The sequence below is a fragment of the Hordeum vulgare genome, chromosome 2H (assembly GCF_904849725.1).
Source record: "Hordeum vulgare subsp. vulgare chromosome 2H, MorexV3_pseudomolecules_assembly, whole genome shotgun sequence".
In the NCBI taxonomy this organism is placed as follows: domain Eukaryota; kingdom Viridiplantae; phylum Streptophyta; class Magnoliopsida; order Poales; family Poaceae; genus Hordeum; species Hordeum vulgare.
Genome location: NC_058519.1, coordinates 524,902,182 through 524,926,534, shown reverse-complemented (window position 1 = coordinate 524,926,534; position 24,353 = coordinate 524,902,182).

The window sequence follows — 24,353 nt, the reverse complement described above, 5'->3', positions numbered from 1 at the left end:
GAAACGAGAGTTCAATGTAGGTGATTATGTCCTGCTATACAATTCTCGTTTGAGATTCTTCGCAGGCAAGCTTCTCTCTAAATGGGAAGGTCCTTACGTTATCGAGGAAGTATATTGTTCCGGTGCCATCAAAATCAATAACACGGAAGGAAATGTTCCTAGAGTGGTAAATGGGCAAAGAATCAGGCATTACATCTCTGGTACTCCCATAAATGTTGAGACCAATATCATCAATGTCATAACTCCAGAGGAGTACATAAGAGATGTTTATCAGCTTGTTTCAGACCCTGAAAATGAAGAGGTATCTGTTTTGGTAAGAAATTGGACTCCGATGCTTTTCCAATAGGAAATTTCCTCCGTTTTGGAATTTTGGAAAATTAGAAAAATAAAAAGCAGTCTGGAGAGCGCACGAGGCGGCCACAAGCTTGGACGCCGCCACCTACCCCCCTTGTGGCGGAGGGAGGGCTTGTGGGCACCTCGTGTGCCTCCCGGACTCCGTTTTCTTGCGGAGCACTCCTTCTGGTCCATAAAAAATCAATATATATTCGCCCGAAGGTTTTGATCTCCATATCGCGCAATTTTCCTCTGTTTTCGTTTCGAGCTTGTTGTCTGCCGCAGATATAGAGCAAAGATGTCTCAGGAATCTGTCAGGGAGAATGATCTTCACCAAGTTCATGAGGAAGTAGATGCTGATATGAAAAGAGTAGAAGTCACGGAAGCCAGGGACCAAGCTAAGGAGAAAACCCAAGCTAGGGAGGAAGTTCAACCTATGTTCAACATTGAAGACGTTGAAGGAGTAGATTTTCTCCAACCCTTCCTCCATGTGTTGTCTCCATCCTTGATTGAACTCTTGAGGTTTTGCGAAACAACTCGTGCTCGCAATATTTCCCTTTCTCGTGAAGTTGTTTTGCTGGAAAACCATGTCACAGATCTCAAAGGTATAAATCAAAGATTGATACCTCTCTTGGAATCAAAGGCGACAACTGCACCACCATCACCACCGAAGGAAGACAACTAAGCATTGGTATGGGCAATCCCCTTGGCTTCTGCCAAGCTTGGGGGAGTTGCCTTGGTATCGTATCACCTTTATATCTTTTGCTTTTACCTTTGTTTTAGTTCTTTCCTTTTTAGTTTTTATTTCTTCTCTTAGAGGAATAAGTCTTTAGTATTTAGTTTGAGTCTTTTGCTTTTGTCTCTCCCCCGATGTATTCGAGCTTACGAGATATATAATAAAGAGTGTCTTAGTCAAGGGCTTTGCTTTGTGCCATGATCAAAAGTACGAAAAGAACGATAGCATGAAAGATCATGAGACAATCTTATGGAAAGTGATAACTTCACATATGACACGTATGATGATTGCAACTTGTTGAGAATAAATCAACATAGACCTCAGTCATTGTTGCAATTAATAAGAAGTAATAAGGAAAGGGAGGTTCACATATAAATATATCATCTTAGACACTTCTTACAATTGTAAGCACTCACCAAACTATTACATGCTTAGGAGTAGATGTTGGACAAGGAAGACAACATAATGAATTGTGTTTGCTTGGTTCCAAACAATGTTAAATGATTACAGATCCCTTAGCATGTGACGATCGCTTCCACCTCATGTTAGCCAAAACTCCCACACCAAGTAGAGATACTACTTGTGCATCCATAAACCTCCAACCCAGTTTTTCCATGAGAGTCCACCATACCTACCTATGGATTGAATAAGATTCTTCAAGTAAGTTCTCATCGGTGCAAGCAATTAAAATTGCTCTCTAATATGTGTGATCTATTAGTGTGTGGAAAATAAGCTTTGTACGAACCTGTGATGAGGAAGACATAAAAGCGATAGACTGCATAATAAAGTTCTTTATCACAGGAGGCAATATAAAGTGACGTTCCTCCGCACTAAGACGACATGCATTCAAACCTCAAAAGCGCATGACAACCTCTGCTTCCCTCTGCGAAGGGCCTATCTTGTACCTTTACTTTTTTCCCTTGTAAGAGTCATGGTGATCTTCACCAATTCCCTATTTTTGCCTTTGTCTTGGCTACCGTCACATGCTTGGGAAAGATCTATATTCATATATCAACTTGGAGTTGAGTACTTATGCTTTATTATTGTTGACTTTACCCTTGAGGTAAATCGTTGGGAGGCAAAACTATAAGCCCCTATCTTCCTCTGTGTCCAACTGAAACTTTGACACCATGAGTACCACGTGAGTTGTAACAATTGTGGAAAACAAGAGATGATTGAGTATGTGGATTTTCCTTACAAGCTCTTACTTGACTCTTTGTGATGTTGTGATAAATTGCAATTGCTTCAATGACTTTGGACTATTGTTGGTTACTTCTTGGTAAGGTTTTTGCTTCATGCTTTGCTTTGTGAAGGAATTGTTACTTCCCCATAAGAATCTTTATGATGTATTGTTGTTCTATGTGTGATCATGATGCCCTCATGTACGTATTATGTTTTATCGACACCTTCGTCCCTCAACATGTGGACATGTTTGTGGACCCTGGTTTTCGCTTGAGGACAAGCGAGGTCTAAGCTTGGGGGAGTTGATACGTCCATTTTGCATCATGCTTTCTTGTTGATATTTATTGCTTTATGGGCTGTTATATTACTTGGTGGTACCATATTTATGCCTTTGCTCTCTTATTTTGCAAGGTTTATTTGAAGAGGGAGAATTCAGGCAGCAGGAATTCTGGACTGGGAAAGGAGCAAATCTCAGTCCACTATTCTGCACATCTCCAAATGCCCTGAAAAGTTACGTGGAATTTTTTGGGATTATATAAAAAATACTCGGCGAAAGAAGCACGAGAGGTGGGCTGCCAGGGCGCCACAAGCCCTGCCACCGCCACCCCCTGGTGGCGGAGGGCAAGCTTGTGGGCTCCCTTACGTCACACTAGCCCCCCTCTTTTGCTATATGAAGGGTTTCGTGCCAGAAAAAATCAATCGGGAGCTTTTTCGTGGTCTCGACGACGCCACGAGGCGGAACTTGAGCAGATCCAATCTAGAGCTCCGGCAGGACGATCCTGCCGGGGAAACTTCCCTCCCGGAGGGGGAAATCGTCGCCATCGTCATCACCAACACTCCTTCCGTCGGAGGGGAGGCATCTTCATCAACATCTTCATCCGCACCATCTCCTCTCCAATCCCTAGTTCATCTCTTGTAACCAATCTCCGTCTCACGACTCCGATTGGTACTTGTAAGGTTGCTAGTAGTGTTGATTACTCTTTGTAGTTGATGCTAGTTGGATTACTTGGTGGAAGAGTTTATGTTCAGATCCTTGATGCTATTCATTACACCTCTGATCATGATTATGATTATGCTTTGTGAGTAGTTACTTTTGTTCCTGAGGACATGGGATAAGTCATGCTGATAATAGTCATGTGAATTTGATATCCGTTCGGTATTTTGATATGTTGTATGTTGTCTTTTCCTCTAGTGGCGTTATGTGAACGTCGACTACATAACACTTCACCATACTTGGGCCCAGAGGAAGGCATTGGGGATTAGTAAGTAGATGATGGGTTGCTGGAGTGACAGAAGCTTAAACCCCAGTCTATGCGTTGCTTCGTAAGGGGCTGATTTGGATCCACTAGTTTAATGCTATGGTTAGACGTTGTCTTAATTATTCTTTCGTAGTTGCATATGCTTGCGAGAGTGGTTAATCATAAGTGGGATGCTTGTCCAAGTAAGGGCAGTACCCAAGCGCCAGTCCACCCACATATCAAACTAACGAACGCGAATCATATGAACATGATGAAACTAGCATGACAGAAATTCCCGTGTGTCCTCGGGAGTGTTTTTCCTCCTATAAGACTTTGTTCAGGCTTGTCCCTTGCTACAAAAGGGATTGGGCCACTTGCTGCACCATTGCTACTACTTGTTACTTGTTACTTTTCGCTTGCTACGTTTCACCTCACTACACTATCACTTGTTACCGCTAATTTCATTGCTTGCATTTATTACCTTGTTGAAAACCGTTTATCAGAGCCTTCTGCTCCTCGTTGGCTTCGACACTCTTACTTATCGAAAGGACTACGATTGATCCCCTATACTTGTGGGTCATCAATCCCCAAGCTTAGACGCTTGAGTCTCCTTGAATATTTCTTGGGGGTGCATGGGGGAATTCCCATGCTTGAGCGCTTGACACTCCTGGATCTTCTTTCATCATCTTCCATCGCATACTTGAAAACTCCCTTCATATGGAACTCATCATAAGATGATTAGAGTGGTTAGTACCCATGACAAAATAGTTCATTACCTACTAAAAATAAAGATTTTCATGAAAAGCTAATGGTTCTCATGATTGCCAAAAGTTTTTTGCAAAGTAAAAGCAAGCATAAGATTTGCAAAATGATGAAAACGCAAAACATGGCAGAATCTGTGAAAAACAGAACAACATGCAGTAAATACTTTTTTCGGGGTACTTCTACAACTCAAATCAAGAAACTCAGAACAGATGCCAGAAAGAAAATTATATAGAGCATGCTGTCAAAACAAGTCAGATCAAAAATATGGTGTGCTGATTTTTGGCGAATTGTTTCGTCAAGCGGACAAAATCAGTTTCTGGACAACATGTCACAACTTTTGAACTTTCTTGCAATCGGAGGATAAACCTTGGCACAAAGCTTGAAAATAAAGATACAATGATGTTTCTACAGTAGTAACAAGCATAAAGACCACCTAAACTGAAAGTAAAACCAAATTGGGTTGCCTCCCAATAAGCGCTTTCTCTTATGCCTTTGAGCTAGGCATGATGCAAAAAGATCAAGTATTATCAACTCCATAAGAATAACTTGCCCGAATGACGGATTCATAAGATAACTTAATCTTCTTTCGAGGGAAGTGTTCCATTCCCTTTTTAAGGGGAAATTGGAATCTAATGACCCCTTCTTTCATGTCAATGATAGCGCCAACGGTGCGGAGAAAAGGATGTCCCAAAATAATTGGACATGAGGGATCACACTCAATGTCCATAATAAGAAAATCAACGGGCACATATTTATCATTGCCAACAATAAGCACATCATCAATTCTCCCTAAAGGTTTCTTTATGGAAGAATCAACAAGACGAACACCAAAAGAACATTGATCATAAGGTTTCAAATCAAGCATATCAAACATTCTTTTGGGCATAACGGAGGCACTAGCTCCAACATCACATAAAGCAAAGCAAGAAATATTATTCAATTTAATTTTGACCATAGGATCCCAACCATCTTCTAGTTTTCTAGGAATAGAAGTCTCTAGCTTGAGGTTCTCCTCCCTAGCTTTGATAAGAGCATTGGTAATATGCTCGGTGAAGGCAATATTGAGTGTAATAGTGTGGGGGTCTTTAGCCATTCTTTGCAAAAAAGTGATAACTTCGGAAAGACTACAATTGTCAAAATAAAGATTACTACCATTAATTAAAGTGGTGGTAATGTCATCTAAGCTCATTCTTTGGGTAGTCTCTAAATTCAAAGGACCTTCTTGTCCTATAGTTGAGGTATTAGCATTACCATTAATAGGTCCATTGGGACTAGGGGTGTGATGGGTGCTAAAAGTTTTGAGATCCTCAACAACTTGTATAGTAGCAATGCTAGTATGTGTAGGAAGGCTCTTAATCCTATCTTACTCTTCCTTTTATCTAGCCCATCTCTCTTTAAGTTTGGCTAGCATTCTTATGTTCTCATTAATTTGGACTTGGATATCATTCATGGGTGTGGTGTTCCTTTCCTCAAGGGGGAAGTTATAATTTTAAGCATCTCTACATCATGAGCTATGTTGTCTACCTTCAAAGAGAGACTATCTAATTTTTCTAATTTCTCTTCTACACTCTTGTTGAAGGCTTTTTGAGAAGTGATAAAGTCTTGAAGAATGCTCTCTAATTCAGAAGTGGAGGTTTTGGTGCTAGGATAAGTGTTGTTGTTCCCATAGTTGTTGGACAGGAACGGTCTAGGATTGCTACCAAAATTACTCCTATAAGCATTATTATTAAAGTTGTTCCTAGAGATAAAGTTCACATCAACTTTCTCTCTTTCTTGAGCAACCAAAGAATTTAAAGGAACATCATGAGTATCAATAGGAGCTTGCTTAGTAAGTGAAGTCATGATCATGTCAACCTTATCATTAAGGGAGGAGAACTCCTCAACAGAGTTTACCTTCCTACCCGTTGGAGCTCTCTCGGTGTGCCATTGAGAACAATTTGTTATCATCTTATCCAATAGCTTTATGGCAGCACCAAGTGTAGTTGACATAAAGGTTCCTCCCGCAGCCGAGTCTAACAGATTCCGCGAGGTAAAGTTCAATCCTGCATAGAAAGTTTGGATAACCATCCAAGTAGTCAAACCATGTGTATGACAATTCTTAACAAGAGATTTCATTCATTCCCAAGCTTGAGCAACATGTTCATTATCCAGTTGCCTAAAATTCATAATGTTACTTCTTAACTGGATAATCTTAGCAGGCGGGTAATACTTCCCAATAAAAGCATCTTTGCACTTATCCCAAGAATCTATGCTATTCCTAGGCAAAGATTGAAGCCACACTTTAGCTCATCCTCTCAAGAAGAAAGGAAAAAGCTTAAGTTTAACAATATCACCATCTACTTCTTTATATTTTTGCATATCACAGAGCTCAACAAAATTGTTCAAGTGCAAAGCAGCAACATCTCCAGCACCGGAGAATTGATCTTTCATAACAAGGTTCAGTAAAGCACGTTTAATCTCATTGGAGGTGGCGGGAGCAGCAATAGGAGTGCACGTAAAGTCATTGTTGTTGTGACTAGTGAAGTCACACAACTTGGTGTTCTCAGTGGAACCCATAGCAACGGCAACACGCAAGAACAAAGCAACTATTTTTTTGTGGTTTTTGGTATAAGACTCTAAAGCAAAAACTGAAAAGCAAACTAACAAGACTAAAAAGCAAAGGTAAAAGATAGCGTGCAACTCCCCTATCTTGAAGACTGGAGTCCCCGACAACGACGCCAGAAAACTTGCTTGATGACGAGATGATGAATATATTTCTCGCTCCTTGTTGGTTACCCAAAGTGCAAGGTGGAGATGTAGTCAGCAACAAGTTTTCCCTTACACAGAGACTGTAAGATTTATCGAACCAGGAGGACTCCTAGGATCAACAAGTAGGTGTCCCCTACCATGGCGCAAGCAGAGGACGTGGACCTGCACACACACACAAATAATTTTGCTCCCAACGAGTACAGAGAGGTTGTCAATCTCTCCGGCCTTGTAGTTTGCAAAGGATCAAAACACAAGCGGGAATAGTGATAGTGATTGCAACGGAAAAGTAAATGAAAGCAGTAAATGGTGGACGTGTAAGCAATGGTGGTGATATGGACCGGAGTCACATGATGTTCACTAGTGATGTCTCTCTCCCAAAAGATGATAAACAACTATGCTTGGGTAAAGAAATTACAGCTGGGCAATTGATAGAATTATAAACGCACCGCAATACTAATTATGCTACTTGAAAGTTAGATGCTCAATAGTAATGGGCAGTACGCCAAGACAAGTAGACCGTTTATTCATCAACATCTAATTACTAATCATTCACCTTGAGAAATCTATCCAGAACATCTCGCTGGTATTAAGTTGCGAGCCCCATTCAAAGTGTAAACTCAAAGCAACGGACAACTGCATTAATACAACTATGCGTAAGGTAAACAATCCTTGCAACCGTGGTCACAAGCACCGTTGTTTTATCCCTGGTGGCAACATCACATCCCCTAGTCTCATGTTTCTGTCACTCAAGCTAGATATCAGGGGGCATGAACCCACAATCATGCATAACACTCCCTCTTGGAGTTACAATCTACTACTCAGCCAAAGCAATACAAAGCAACGGAGATTATGCATGAATCACTAAGGAACATAATATAAAAAGGTAATCAAATATATAACTCATCACAATCTGAACATAATCTCATAGTCTATCGGATCCCAGCAAACCGACCATAGGAATAGCAGGAAAATTACATAGATGCCTTGATCATGTAGGACATCTCACAAGGGCTAATCACTGAAGCACAAGATTGGAGAGAAGACATCACATAGCTACTGGTCATGGACACATGGTCCAAGGAGGACTACTCACGGCACGTCTGGGAAGCATCCATGGCAGTGGAGAAGCTCCCGAGGGTCAATCCTCCCTCCGGCAGGGTGTCGGGAAGAGGTCTCCTGATGCTCCCGATCTCGGAAGCGCTGCGGAGGAGTAAATAAGGCCAAAGGAGGGCGTCAGAAGAGGTGGGCCCCACCCAGGCAGCCTGTGGGCGCGACCAGGGGCCAGGCCATGCCGGGTGGTCACCTGGGTTCCCCATGGCCCCCCTCTGGCCCATCTTCGGTGATCTAGAAGCTTCCGTTACGCTGATTTTTATATATTTTTCTTGGGTTTTTTGGGGCTCCGAAAAATTGGGTAAAAGCCCCTGCAAAAAAGACATCAGTAGACAGAAACTGGCACTGGGTGCACTGAGTTAGTAGTTAGTCCAAATTTGTGTAAAAAGATATAAAAGTGTAGCAAAACATATAACAATGTCACCCAAAAGATCATGGAACAAGCAGAAATTATAGATACATTTGGGACGTACGAGCAAGCTGTGTGGTGCCAAGTTTGGAGCTAAAGTAGCTAATTATGTCATTTTGGAGCTAAAGTAGGTAATTATGTTATTTTGGAGCTAAAGTATCTAATTATGTCATTTTGGAGCTAAATTAGCTAATTATGTCATTTTGGAGGATAATTAGCTAACTATGTCTTTGTTGGGAAAATAAGCTAAGAAGAAGAAGAAAGAGGAGAAGGAGAAGAAAAGGGAGAAGGAGAAGAAGAAGGAGAAGAAGAAGGAGAAGAAGGAGAAGAAGAAGGAGAAGAAGGAGAAGGAGAAGGAGAAGAAGAAGAAGAAGAAGAAGGAGAAGAAGAGGAAGAGTTTGATTACAACGCTTATCCATTTTGAGCTTATTATGTGATTTAGGAGGAAGATACACTAAGTTATCAGCTAACCATGGTTCTTATGATGTTTTTACATAACGAAGCTAATTATGCCATTTTGGAGCTAAAGTAGCTAATTATGTCTTTTTGGAGCTAAATTATCTAATCATGTCATTTTGGAGGATAATTAGCTAAGTATGTCTTTGTTGGGAAAATAAGCTAAGGAGAAGAAGAAAGAGTAGAAGAAAGAGGAAAAATTAGCTAATTACGTCATTTTGGAGCTAAATTAGCTAATTACGTCATTTTGGAGCTAATTAGCTAATTATGTCATAAATGAACTAGAGAAAACTTACCGTCGTGGTCATATAGGTGAAGAGCCAGGGTTGCTCGGGTCAGTTGCGTTTGGAGACGGTTACCCTGGAGAAGGGTCGTGCGATACCGCTTAGGAGTTACTCTGCAAAGAAGATATTTTGTAATGTCTCGTTAGCATGATGACACTCAAATTTTAATACTAGTTTGTAATGACCATTGAAATGAAATTCACAGTGCCAATCGCAAAAAAGAGAGGCATCGGCGGAGGGGGCTGACCGGTCTTCTCGCACATAGACCGCACATTTGGTTTTGAAGAGTCGGTCGTATTAGTTACTAATGAAACAGACATTACACGCATGATTTGTCTAATGTGAAAAAGGAACTTACTAGAATAAGCTCGTACAGGGCAAGGTGACCCGCCTCATTCCGGGCCCTCTCCTCTTCCAACAACCGAGACGTGGTCTGATCCCTCTCCTCAAGAGCAGCCTGAAGAGCATCCTGGTTCGCCAGTCTCTCTTTCTCAAGAGCAGCCTGGTTTGTCGCTCTCTCTTTCTGAATAGCATCCTGCAACACCATTCCTCGTTACCACTGTAATGATCGATGGCCACACACACAATGAAATGAATGAAAGTTTTCTGAGTCCGTACAACTAACCTCGATGGCGAGATCGACTGGTCGTGGACGAGGCGTTATCCTAGGAAAGGAGCTTGACTCGCGCGCCTTGATCTCCGGGAGATTGAGTGGACAAGGTATTATCCCATCTCCAATGGCTATCGAGTCATGGGGCCTCTCGCCACCAGATATTATAACCAGCTCTGGATCTAAAGGTTCGTAGCTCGGGTTAAAGTCTTCCCCTTTCCTAGCCTTCCCCACGTCCCTGTATTTAACAACCTTGTGGTGGGAGGAGATGTTGGTAAACTTCTCTGGATGATCTAGGTCAGACTCAGAGAATGCCTTGGCCTTCTTTTCGGCGGCAGTATGGGCCATGCCATAAAGGTCGTACAACTCTGGCACCTCCGTCCTATTGTGATGTGCCTAAAAGAGAGGAACAAAGTATTAGTAAAGGGCTCTGATACGTCCATTATGCATCATGTTTTCATGTTGATATTTATCGCTTCTTGGACTGTTATTTCACTTCATAGTACAATACCTATGCCTTTTCTCTCTTATTTTGCAAGGTTTACATGAAGAGGGAGAATGCCGACAACAGGAATTCTGGCCTGAAAGTGGAGCAAAGTTGAGATACCTATTTTGCGCAACTCCAAACGCCTTAAAAATCAACGAGGATTTTTTTTCGGATTTATAAAAGTTTCAGGGACGAAGAAGCGCCAGAGGGGCGCCAACAGGTGGCCACAAGCCTGCACCGCGCGGCCACCCCCCAGGCCGTGCCATGAGGGCTTGTGGGCAGCCTGCTGGCCCACTGGCCCCCTTCTTCTGCTATATGAAGGGTTTCGTCCAGAAAAAAATAAAGGAGGAGCATTTTCGTGGATTCGCCGCCGCCACGAGGCGGAACTTGAGCAAAACCAATCTAGAGCTCAGGCAGGGGAAACTTCCCTCCCGGAGGGGGAAATCACCGCCATCATCATCACCAACACTCCTCTCATCGGAGGGGATTCGTCACCATCAACATCTTCATCAGCACCATCTCATGTCCAAACCCTAGTTCATCACTTGTAACCAATATCTATCTCACGACTCCGATTGGTACTTGTAAGGTTGTGATACGTCTCAAACATATCTATAATTTTTGATGGTTTCATGCTGTTATCTTGTCATCCTTGGATGTTTTATGTACCTTTTATATCTTTTTTGGGACTAACTTATTAATTCAGTGCCAAGTGTCAGTTCCTGTTTTTTCTCTGTTTTTGGCTCTTTTCAGATCTGATTTTGGAACAGAGTCCAAACGGAATAAAATCCCCGAAATAAATTTTTCCCGAACGGAAGAAGATCAGGGGGCTTGAGGACCAAGCCAGGAGGGCTATAGGGGGCCCACAAGCCCCCTATCCGCCACCAGGGGGGCGGTGGCTGGCTGGCTTGGGGCCTCCCTAGCGCCCCCCTGACCTAGCTCCTTCGCCTATATATTCCCTAAAATACAGAAAAAAATCAAGGGATCCATCAAAATACTTTTCCGCCGCCGCAAGCTTCCGTTTCCGTGAGATCCCATCTGGAGACCCTTCCCAGTGCCCTGCCGGAGGGGACTTTGGAGTTGGAGGGCTTCTACATCAACATCATCACCCTTCCAATGACTCATGAGTAGTTCACTTCAGACCTACGGGTCCGTAGTTAGTAGCTAGATGGCTTTTTCTCTCTCTTGGATCTTCAATACAAAGTTCTCCATGATCTTCATGGAGATCTATCCGATGTAATCCTCTTCGGCGGTGTGTTTGTCGAGATCCGATGAATTGTGGATTTGTGATCGGATTATCTATAATATATATTTGAGTCTTTGCTGATTTCTTATATGCATGATTTGATATCCTTGTAAGTCTCTCCGAGTCTTGGGTTTTGTTTGGCCAACTAGATCTATGATTCTTACAATGGGAGAAGTGCTTGGTTTTGGGTTCTTACTGTGTGGTGACCTTTCCCAGCGACAGTAGGGGCAGCAAGGCACACATCGTGTAGTTGCTATCAAGGGTAACAAGGTGGGCTTTGTTGTAGATATGAGATTGTCCATCTACATCATGTCATCTTGCTTAAGGCGTCACTCTGTTCTTTTGGACTTAATACACTAGATGCATGCTAGACAGCGGTCGACGTGTGGAGTAATAGTAGTAGATGCAGAAAGTATCGGTCTACTTGTTTTGGACATGATGCCTGTAGATATAATCATTGCCATAGATGACGTCACGACTTTGCGCGGTTCTATCAATTGCTCGACAGTAATTTGTTCACCCACCGTCTGCTTGCTTTCATGAGAGAAGCCACTAGTAAACACTACAGCCCCCCGGGTCTATTCACACCTATCGTTTCCACTTTTGCTTTTACTTTGCTTTGTTACTTTGTTGCTTTCAGTTCTCACTTGGCGAACAATCTATAAGGGATTGACAACCCCTTCATAGCGTTGGGAGCAAGCTTTTTGTGTTTGTGCAGGCACTTGAGATACTCCTTCACTTGATCGATACCTTGGTTCTCAAACTGAGGGAAATACTTACCACCGCTGCGCTACATCACCCTTTCCGTTTCGAGGAAACACCAACGCAAGGCTCCAAGGCCACGGGGGAAATCCTTTGCATATTTGCCTAGGAAGTCCCTTAAGGCGTAGCCGTAGCAGAAGGATTCCTAGTGCCGTCAGCACGTTTCTGGCACCATTGGCAGGTCTTTTCTTGCAGTAGCAGAAGTATTTCTAGCGCCGTTGCCGGGGAAGGAGAGATCTATCCAAGTAGGTCTCACAAACTCATCTCCTGCATTTACTTTTTTGCCAGTTGCCTCTCGTTTTCCTCTCCCCCACTTCACATTTTCCGTTTTCATTTGCCTTTCTCCTTTGCCATTTTCTTTTGCCTTTGCCGTTTTCCTTTGCCGGTTTTCTTGCTTGCTTGTGTGCTTGTTTGTTTGTTGAAGTCATCATGGCTGAAAACACCAAACTTTGTGACTTCTCGAGTACCAATAATAATGATTTATTAGTACTCCGATTGCTCCCGCCACTAGTGCGGAATCGTATGAAATCAACGCAGCTTTGCTGAATCTTGTTATGAAAGAGCAATTTTCTGGCCTTCCTAGTGAAGATGCCGCATCCCATCTCAATACCTTCATTGAGCTTTGCGATATGCAAAAGAAAATAGATGTGGATAATGACGTGATTAAGTTGAAACTTTTTTCCTTTCTCGTTGCGAGATCGCACAAAAACTTGGTTTTCTTCTTTGCCTAAAAATAGTATCGATTCTTGGGATAAGTGCAAAGATGCTTACATATCCAAGTATTTTCCGCCGGCTAAGATCATCTCCTTACGTAACGATATCATGAATTTCAAGCAACTTGATTATGAACACGTTGCACAATCTTGGGAGAGGATGAAGCTTATGATTAGAAATTGTCCCGCTCATGGCTTTAGTTTGTGGATGATTATACAAATCTTTTATGCTGGCTTGAATTTCGCGTCTCGTAATATCTTGGACTCCGCCTCAGGTGGAACGTTCATGGGAATCATGTTAGGTGACGCTACAAAACTCCTAGACAATATCATGACCAACTACTCTCAGTGGCACACTGAAAGGTCGCTTGCTAGCAAAAAGGTGCACGCTATAGAAGAAATTAACTCGCTTAGTGCTAAGACGGACGAGTTGATGAATTTGGTTGCTAGTAGGAACGCTATTGTAGATCCTAATGACATGCCACTATCTTCCTTGATTGAGACTAGCAACGCTAGTTTGGACGTGAATTTTGTTGGTAGGAACAATTTTGGCAACAACAATGCTTTTAGAGGAAACTATGTTCCTAGGCCTTTGCCTAGTAACTCCTCTAACAATCATGGCAATTCCTACAACAACACTTATGGAAATCACAACAAATTACCCTCTGATTTAGAGAGTAATATCAAAGAGTTCATCAACTCTCAAAAGATTTTCAATGCGTCCATAGAGGAAAAACTACTCAAAATATACGATTTGGCTAAGAGCGTTGATAGGATGTCTTGTGATATTGATGCTTTGAAAGTTAGATGCACTCCTCCCAAGGTCAACTTGGATGAAACTTTGAAAGCTATGCGTGTCTCCATGAATGAGAGCAAAGAAAGAACCGCCCAAATTCGCGCTAGGCATGAATGGTTTAAAAGGGTGCGTTCTAGTGATGCAAATCACGAAGATCTTAAAGTGCTTGGTGTGTCTCCTCTTGAATCTTTGTTTTCGCGTGTTAAACCTATTGATGGAGGGATTGGATATGAATCCACTTTGGTTGAAAAATGCCCCAATGATTCAGAGTCCACCTATCTTGATGATAAAGGTGTGGAGAGTGGAGTAGAAGAAATCAAAATTTTGGGTAGTAATGAAACCCCCACTTTGGATTTCAAGGAATTCAATTATGATAATTGCTCCTTGTTTGAATGCATTTCTTTGATGCAATCCATTGCAAACTCTCCACACGCTTATAGCCAAAGCAAAGCCTTTACCGCGCATATCGTAGATGCTATGATGAAATCTCTTAAAGAGAAGCTCGAACTAGAAGTCTATATACCTAGAAAACTTCATGATGAGTGGGAACCTACTACCAAAATAAAGATAAAAAACTATGAGTGCAATGCTTTGTGTGATTTGGGTGCTAGTGTTTCCGCGATTCCAAAGTCTTTATGTGATATTCTTGGTTTTCATGAGATTGAAGAGTGTTCTCTTAATTTGCATCTTGTGGATTCTACTGTCAAGAAACCCATGGGAAGGATAGATGGTGTTCTTATTGTTGCAAATAAGAACTATGTACCCGTGGATTTCATTGTACTTGACATAGATTGCAATCCTTCATGTCCCATTATTCTTGGTAGACCTTTCCTAAGGACTATTGGTGCTATCATCGATATGAAGGAAGGGAATATTAGATTTCAATTTCCTTTAAAGAAGGGCATGGAGCACTTTCCTAGAAAGAAAATAAGATTTCCTTATGAATCTATGATGAGGTCTACTTATGGTTTGAGCACCAAAGATGACTATATGTGATTCCATCACCTTTCGCCTAGCTAAGGGCGTTAAACAAAAGCGCTTGTTGGGAGGCAACCCAACGAATCTATCCTTTTTCTTTCTGTTTTGTGTTTCTTTTTGTGTTTCTTTTTGCGTTTGTGCCAAGCAAAACCGTTATGATTAGTCTTGGGGATGATCGTTTGGTCATGCTGGAAAAGACAGAAACTTTCTGCTCACGAAAAGAATTTTCATTTTTTTTCTTCTGTAAGAGCTTTTGAGTTGATTATTTTTTCTGCTCATTGCTACGCAAATTCTTCAGACTGTCGTAATTTTGCCAAAGTTTTGAAGTACCAGAAGTATACGAAATATACAGATTGCTACAGACTGGTCTGCTGTTAATAGATTTTGTTTTTGTTGTGTTGGTTGCTTATTTTGATGAAACTATATATAGTATCGGGGGGTATTAGCCATAGACGATTGAAAATACAGTAACCCAACATCAGCATAAGTAGAATTTAAGTTTGCTACAGTACCTAAGGAAGTGGTGGTTTCCTTTCTCATACTAATGTTATCACGAGTTTCTGTTTAAGTTTCGTGGTGTGAAGTTTTCAAGTTTTGGGTGAAGTTCTTATGGACAAAGAGATAAAGAGTGGATGGAGCTCAAGATTGGGGATGCCCAAGGCACCCCAAGAGATTCAAGGATGCCGTAAAAGCCTAAGATTGGGGATGCACCGGGAAGGCATCCCCTCTCTCATCTTCAATCCATCGGTAACGTTACTTGGGGCTATATTTTTATTCACCACATGTTTTGTGTTCTTGCTTGGAGCGTCTTGTATCGTAGGATTCTATTATTTTTTTGTGTCACAATCATCCTTTCCGCACACCTAGAGAGAGGGACATGCACTCACCGTGATTTTGTCGAGCTTCACTTATATCCTTTGGTAGACAATTCAGCTCACATATGCTTCACTTATATCTTTTGAGCTAGATACTTTTGCTCTATGTGCTTCACTTATATATTTTAGAGCACAACGGTGCGTGGCTTGGTAGTTGATCTATGCTTTGAAAGTAGTCTCAAAAGGGGTAGTTATCCAAAGGGATGCGAAAACTTCCACCTTCATGTGCATTGAATAGTTAGAGAAGTTTGATTCATCTCAATTAGTTTTGAGTTGTGGTTTTGGTAATATTGAAGTCATGCTAGTAAGGTTTTGTGGATCTAGAAATACTTGTGTTGAAGTTAGTGATTCCCGTAGCATGCACGTATGGTGAACCGCTATGTGATGAAATCTGAGCATGATTAGTCTATTGATTGTCATCCTTTGTGTGGCGGTCGGGACCGCGCGATGGTTTATACCTACCAACCCTTCCCCTAGGAGTATGCGTTAAATGCTTTGTTTCGATTACTAATAAAACTTTTTCAACAAGTATATGAGTTCTTCATGACTAAGGTTGAGTCCATGGTTTAGATGCACTTTCACCTTCCACCATCACTATCTTCTTAGTGTCGTGCAACTTTCGCCGGTGCACAAAACCCACCATTAGCCTCCCTCAAAACAGCCACCATACCTACCTACTATGGCTTTTTCAAAGTCATTCCGCGATATATTGCCATGCAACTACCACCATGACATGCGACACCACGTCTACATTGCCATTGCATGATCGTAAGATAGCTAGCATGATGTTTCCATTAATGTCTATGCCATGCTAGATCATTGTCATGGTACACTACCGAAGGCATTCCATATAGAGTCATCGTTGCTCTAAGTTTTGAGTTGAAAGTGTGATGATCATCATTGATGGAGCATTGTACCATGTGAGGAAATAAAAGAGGCCAAAGATGCCCACCAAAAAAAAGAGGCCAAAGAGCCCACCAAAAAAAATGATGAGAGAAAAAGAGAGAAGGGACAATGCTACCACTTTTCCACACTTGTGCGTATTAAGCACCATGATCTTCATGATTGAGAGTCTCTCGCTTTGTCACCACCATATAGCTAGTGGGAAATTTTCATTATATAACTTGGCTTGTATATTCCAATGACAGGCTTCCTCAAAATTGCCTTAGGTCTTCGGAGCAACCAAGTTGGATGCACACCCACTAGTTTTCTTTAAGAGCTTTCACATACTCTTAGCTCTAGTGCATCATTTGTATGGCAATCCCTACTCATTCACATTGATATTTATTGATGAGCATCTCCACAGCTCATTGATATGCCTAGTTAATGTGACCATCTTCTCCTTGTTTTTTCTTGCAACCACCACCACACTCCACACCACTTATAGTGATAAAACCATGGCTCACGCTCATGTATTGCGTGAGAGTTGAAAAGGTTTGAGAAAGTAAGGGTGTGAAACAATTACTTGGCCAATACCGGGGTTGTGCATGATTTAAATTCGTTGTGCAATGATGATAGAGCATAGCCAGACCATATGCTTTTGTAGGGATAACTTTCTTTTGGCCTTGTTATTTTGAAAGTTCATGATTACCTTGCTAGTTTGCTTGAATTATTATTGTTTCCACATCAATAGCAAACTATTGTTTTGAATCTAATGGATCTCAACATTCATGTCACATAAGAGGAGTTACAAAGACATCTATGCTAGGTAGCATGAAAGCATCAAAAATTCATTCTTTATCACTTCCCTACTCGAGGACGAGCAGGAGTTAAGCTTGGGGATGCTTGATACATCTCAAACGTATCTATAATTTTTGATGGTTTCATGCTGTTATCTTGTCATCCTTGGATGTTTTATGTACCTTTTATATCTTTTTTGGGACTAAATTATTAATTCAGTGCCAAGTGCCAGTTCCTGTTTTTTTGTGTGTGTTTTTGGCTCTTTTCAGATCTGATTTTGGAACGGAGTCCAAACGGAATAAAATCCCCGAAATAAATTTATCCCGAACGGAAGATCAGGGGGCTTGAGGGCCAAGCCAGGAGGGCTACAAGGGGCCCACAAGCCCCCTATCCGCCACCAGGGGCGGTGGTTGGCAGACTTGTGGCCTACCTGGCGCCCCCTGACCTAGCTCCTTCGCCTATATATTCCCTAAAATACAGAAAAAAATCAAGGGATCCATGAAAATAATTTTCCACCGCCCCAAGCTTCCGTTTCCGCAAGGTCTCATCTGGAGACCCTTCCCGGTGCCCTGCCGGAGGGGACTTTGGAGTTGGAGGGCTTCTACATCAACATCATCGCCCCTCCAATGACTCATGAGTAGTTCACTTCAGACCTACGGGTCCGTAGTTAGTAGCTAGATGGCTTCTTCTCTCTCTTGGATCTTTACTACAAAGTTCTCCATGATCTTCATGGAGATCTATCCGATGTAATCCTCTTTGGCGGTGTGTTTGTCGAGATCCGATGAATTGTGGATTTGTGATCAGATTATCTATGATATATATTTGAGTCTTTGCTGATTTCTTATATGCATGATTTGATATCCTTGTAAGTCTCTATGAGTCTTGGGTTTTGTTTGGACAACTAGATCTATGATTCTTGCAATGGGAGAAGTGCTTGGTTTTGGGTTCTTACCGTGCGGTGACCTTTCCCAGCGACAGTAGGGGCAGCAAGGCACACATCGTGTAGTTGCCATCAAGGGTAACAAGGTGGGCTTTGTCGTAGATATGAGATTGTCCATCTACATCATGTCATCTTGCTTAAGGCGTTACTCTGTTCTTTTGGACTTAATACACTAGATGCATGCTAGACAGCGGTCGACGTGTGGAGTAATAGTAGTAGATGCAGAAAGTATCGATCTACTTGTTTTGGACGTGATGCCTATAGATATAATCATTGCCATAGATGACGTCACGACTTTGCGCGGTTCTATCAATTGCTCGACAGTAATTTGTTCACCCACCGTCTACTTGCTTTCACGAGAGAAGCCACTAGTAAACACTACGGCCCCCGGGTCTATTCACACATATCGTTTCCACTTTCGCTTTTACTTTGCTTTGTTACTTTGTTGTTTTCAGTTCTCACTTGGCGAACAATCTATAAGGGATTGACAACCCCTTCATAGCGTTGGGAGCAAGCTTTTTGTGTTTGTGCAGGCACTTGAGATACGCCTTCACTCGATCGATACCTTGGTTCTCAAACTGAGGAAAATACTTACCACCGCTGCGCTACATCACCCTTTCCGATTAGAGGGAACACCAACGCAAGGCTCCAAGGCCACGGGGGAAATCCTTTGCATATTTGCCTAGGAAGTACCTTAAGGCGTAGCCATAGCAGAAGGATTCCTGGTGCCGTCAGCACGTTTCTCGCGCCATTTGAAGGTCTTTTGTTGCATTGTAAGGTTGCTAGTAGTGTTGATTACTCTTTGTAGTTGATGCTAGTTGGATTACTTGGTGGAAGAGTTTATGTTCAGATCCTTGATGCTACTCATTACCTCTCTGGTCATGAATATGATTATTCTTTGTGAGTAGTTACTTTTGTTCCTGAGGACATGGGATAAGTCATGCTAATAGTAGTCATGTGAATTTGGTATTCGTTCGATATTTTTTTGTGTTGTATGTTGTTTTTCCTCTAGTGGTGTTATGTGAACGTCGACTACATAACACTTCGCCATTATTTGGGCCTAGAGGAAGGCATTGGGAAGTAGTAAGTAGCTGATGGGTTGCTAGAGTGATAGAATCTTAAACCCTAGTTTATGCGTTGCTTCGTAAGGGGCTGATTTGGATCCACTAGTTTAATGCTATGGTTAGACTTTGTCTTAATTATTTTTTCATAGTTGCGGATGCTTGCGAGAGGGGTTAATCATAAGTGGGATGCTTTTCCAAGTAAGGGCAGTACCCAAGCGCGGTCCACCCACATATCAAACTATCAAAGTAACGAACGCGAATCATATGAACATGATGAAACTAGCATGACAGAAATTCCCGTGTGTCCTCGGGAGCGTTTTTCCTCCTATAAGACTTTGTCTAGGCTTGTCCCTTTCTACAAAAGGTATTGGGCCACTTTGCTGCACCGTTGCTACTTTTGTTACTTGTTGCTTGCTACGATTCATCTCACCACACAATCACTTGTTACCAACAATTTCAGTGCTTGCAGATTTTACCTTGCTGAAAACCACTTGTCAGATCCTTGTGCTCCTCCTTGGGTTCGACACTCTTACTTATCGAAAGGACTACGATTGATCCCCTATACTTGTGGGTCATCAGGCTCAAGCTAGCATGAAAAATTAATTGCATGAATAAGGAAGCGAACCACGTACCCAGTTCCGTCCGAATTGAATTAAGTTGGCGCTGCCTTGATGGTGTGGCACACCAACCATTTTGGCACGCCGCTCCTTCGCATTGTCGTGGACGGCTCGCCACTTGCCTGTGCACCACTCATCCACCAACGCCTCCCAACAATCCATCTTATCCGCACACCATCTCGGGGGCACCTATAAGTTACTAAAAAGAATATTGAGCTCTACGCCTACGAATCAAATCAAGAAAACAACGTACAAGGACTTAAGAATAGGTAATTACCTTCATGTACTACTCCTTGTTCAGATACTTTCCGTGGCACTCCTTCTTATTCTTCTTAACACCACACGTGGCGTAGTAGTCTCAAATAGCCCGTGGCCGAGCCTCGTGGCGCAAGTTCTGTAATAGCCGCGTGCACTCCACCTCGAGAACATTGGCCACCTCCTCCTCATATCCTAGCTATATTGTTAATTTTAGAGTGTGTAAAAGGAGAATTTACCCAGAAGGTGTTGATCATCATCTCGGCCCTCGTGTGGCACAAGACACCATCTATAATCTCCTCCGGCGGGGCCTGCGCAACCTAGTAGTGCTTCTAGGTAAATCCTAGTGTAGGAACCTGAGCCTCACCGAGCAACGTGAGAAACCCCGGGGAATTTGTCCGGCAAAGCACGCCAAGGACTGTGTTCGGCTTGCGGACTCCAAGGGGGTGTATCCAACCCATTCAGTATGACAATGTCAACGCATTACATATTTGAGGAAACTTGAAGGCAAAAGGTTAAAAAAGAGTAAATGCACTTACCTCTACCCTTCAGGCTTAATCATCGGCCTCTGCTCGCGGGTCGTCGATACGACCGGGAGACGTGTACTACCATGCTTGTACACGGTGACCCCGTCCACCACGTCGCCCTCACTATCTGTAGACTCATCCCCGCCACCAACAGAATGGCCACCCGGCCCCTCGGTCCGATCCGGCCAGGTACCTCATCTGAACGTCTCCATGTTAGCCGAAGACTCTGTGGCGGGAGTCTCCTCGGACGTAGCCTCAGGAACCGTTGTCTCATGGGCCAAATTCCCATCGACCCGAGGCTCCTGAAAATGAGTCTCATGGGCCGAATGCCCGTCGACCCGAGGCTCCTGGACTGGAGTCCCCGTAGCATCCACCATAAACGGGTCCACCATAGTAGCCCTGTGCTCGGGTGAATGAGCTGGTGGTGGTGGCGAGGACGACGTAGCAGTCCGCCTACCTCTCCCGCGTTCACGTCCTGTACCTTTCCCCTTGTTTCCTTCCTGACCTCCTCCTGCAGTGGGCAATGTCACCGATGAAGAAGCATCTGCGGGTGGTGTCATCAGACTGTCTGCAAAGGCTCTACAGAGAGATAGGGGTGGAACGGAAGTACCACCCCTCGCATGGGACGCCGACGAAGAAGAACCTGTCGAGCGATCTGGACCCGTGCCCACCATCTTTCAACACCTGCCATGATAAAGAGTAAAATAAATTAGTACAACATAAAAAAATTGAATACCTGACATGAATAATAATATGTACATATATAATTTAAGTTGGGATGCATAAAAATTAGTAATAGTCTGGATCAATAAATGCATAATCATCATCACTATCATGCGTGTCATCATGAATGACGTGCTCATTGGGTTCAATGGCATGAACTTGTGGAAGGCATTTCTGTAATCGGTCAAGCATTGACAGGTCATCCGTGGTAGTAACCTCTTCTAGTTCTGGCTCTGCTTGTTCCGGTTCAGTGGTGAAGTCGGATTCACTATCGCTGTCTACTTCCATGTTCTGGGGTGAAGCACGACGGTTCTTGAAACGTTTCTTGGAAAGACGTGTTTCTTGGAAGAATTCTCCGTCATATGTGTCTGAGTTAATTGAGGTTCATAATCCTCTTCATTTGGGTGAGGTGGTCTAACACATGGTGGCACTTCATAAACAACATACCATCCATTCAGATTCTTATCAGTTTGCATCCCCCCAATAGATAGAAAACTTCGGTCGCCTGTTGAGCCGTAATATAGACATTGGGAACATCTAAATGGGTGCTTGGATTGATTTCGACTAGCCCTATATGTTCATGAGTCCTTCTAGTCTCCTTCGGCTGGAACCAATAACATTTGAAGACTACGATGTTCGGTGGGTTTTCACCATAGAAGTGAAGTTCAAAAATTGCTTCAACTCTTCCATAATACTCGATACCACCTTCGCCGATAGCAGAGACACCATAATTTGTAGATTTCCGATCCGCCATAGATAGCTCTTTGCCAAAGGTACGAAAGTGATACCCGTTGATGTTGTAGTCCTCAAATGAACGGACCTTATAGTCAAAACCATTAGCGGCTTGTCTCAATTCGGCGTCCATAGACTCTGAATTAGCCTACAAGTTTAATACGAAACGATTGTTGCATTATCCGCAAGTTAGACCAAGGAATGAAATGGCCCATTATTAATAATTACCATTTGTTTGAACCAAGGGATGAAACCGGGATAGCCGCCTCCATGCTTTGCCAGAAGCTCATACTCTTCGACGGATTCATTTTGGATCACCGCTCCGTACGAGAATTTGGCGACGTATCGACTGTATCAAATATACGGGAATAAGAGAAGTTCAAAGGAATTAGAAGTTATGGAAAAATTTGCCGGGAACTTACCCGATGTACGTCCACACTTCTGTTAGGTTGTTGAAGATATACAATGAAATGTTCCGCCATTCTTCGACATCTAACATTATTGGTTTCGAAGCACCGACTGGTGCGAGCTTCCGTTTGAATAGGATGAGGTTGGATCCACCTTTTTTAGGATTGGCATCATTGTACTGAGGCTTCAAATTATGCAAATGACGATTTTTGATGGGCCCAACCAATCTTGCCTCGGTCGGTAGATGTAAAATCAAATGTTGCATTGGATTAAAGAAGCTCAGCGGAAAGATCTTCTCTAACTTGTAGAGAAACTCCGGAGCCAACTCCTCTATGTCATCTACCATGCTAGGTGACAGCTCTTTCACACAAAGAACACAGAAGAAATAGCTCAGCTCCGCCAGTACTAGACATTCATCCTCATGAATAAATCCACGTAACATCATCGACATTACCCGCTCAAGCCATATGTGCCAATCATGACTCTTGAGACCAAATATTTTTATTTTTCCAATACTCTCTCCCCTCTTCATATTCGTTGCATACTCATTGGGGAACATCAAGCGCATTTTGACACACAAGATAATTTCCCTCATAGCTGCCTTCCAAGATTGAACCAAGCCTTTGGCTTCGACCACTTCTGCTTTCCTTTGCCTTCTCGCATGTTTTGTAACAGTCTATGACATAGTGTCTCTTGATCGACTCTAGCCTTAGGATTATCCTTTGTCTTCCCATCTATGCCGAACAATGTACCAAAAATGGCCTCTCCGATATTATTTTCAATGTGCATCATGTCTATGTTGTGTGGAAGAAGGTGGTCTTTGCAGTAAGGCAGATCCCACAAGGATGGCTTGTGCGTCCAGGCGTGTTCTGAATTATACCCCTTGAAATACCCTGGATGCTTTGGATCAGGCTCGAGGGCGTCTAACTGATCCAGGATCTATTCATGTCAATGCAGGTGGTGACAAGGTTTTGACAACTTTACCAAAGGTAAAGTTCTTTTTCTCTTTTCTGAACTGATGGTGAGGATCCAAGAAATGTCTATGCAAGTCAAAGCAAGAATACTTCCCACCCACCCGCAAACAATGAAACTGAAGAGCTGCCTTGCACAAGGGGCACTAGAACCTTAAATGCACACACCATCCAGAGAATAGAGCATACGCCGGCAAGTCATGCATCGAGTACATGTACCACACATGCATTTTGAAGTTTTCTTTTCTAGCTGCATCGTATGTCTTGACCTCATTATCCCAAGCTTCTTGCAATTCATCCTTAAGCGACTGCATGTACACATTCATATTCTTCCCCGGATAGTTGGGCCCTGGAATTATCAACGTCAGGAATATGTTCTTTCTTTGCATAATCTGCCCGGGGGGGGATTGAGTGGAATGACAAATAGATGCCAACTACTGTATTGGGTTGTCGTCATGCCGAAGGGATTGAACCCACCCGTGGTGACGCACACTCGAGGATTCCTTGGATCTGCCGCTTTATTCTACCATCGAAATGTTTCCACGCTTCCCCATCTGATGTGTGTACCGCCATCTTATTCCCATCCGCATCTAGTTCGGTTCTTTCGCCCAATTTGTGCCATGCCATGTGTCTGGCTGTCTCTTCGACCATGAAAATAAGTTGAAGCCTTGGTATGATTGGCATATACCAAAGAACATTAACTGCAAT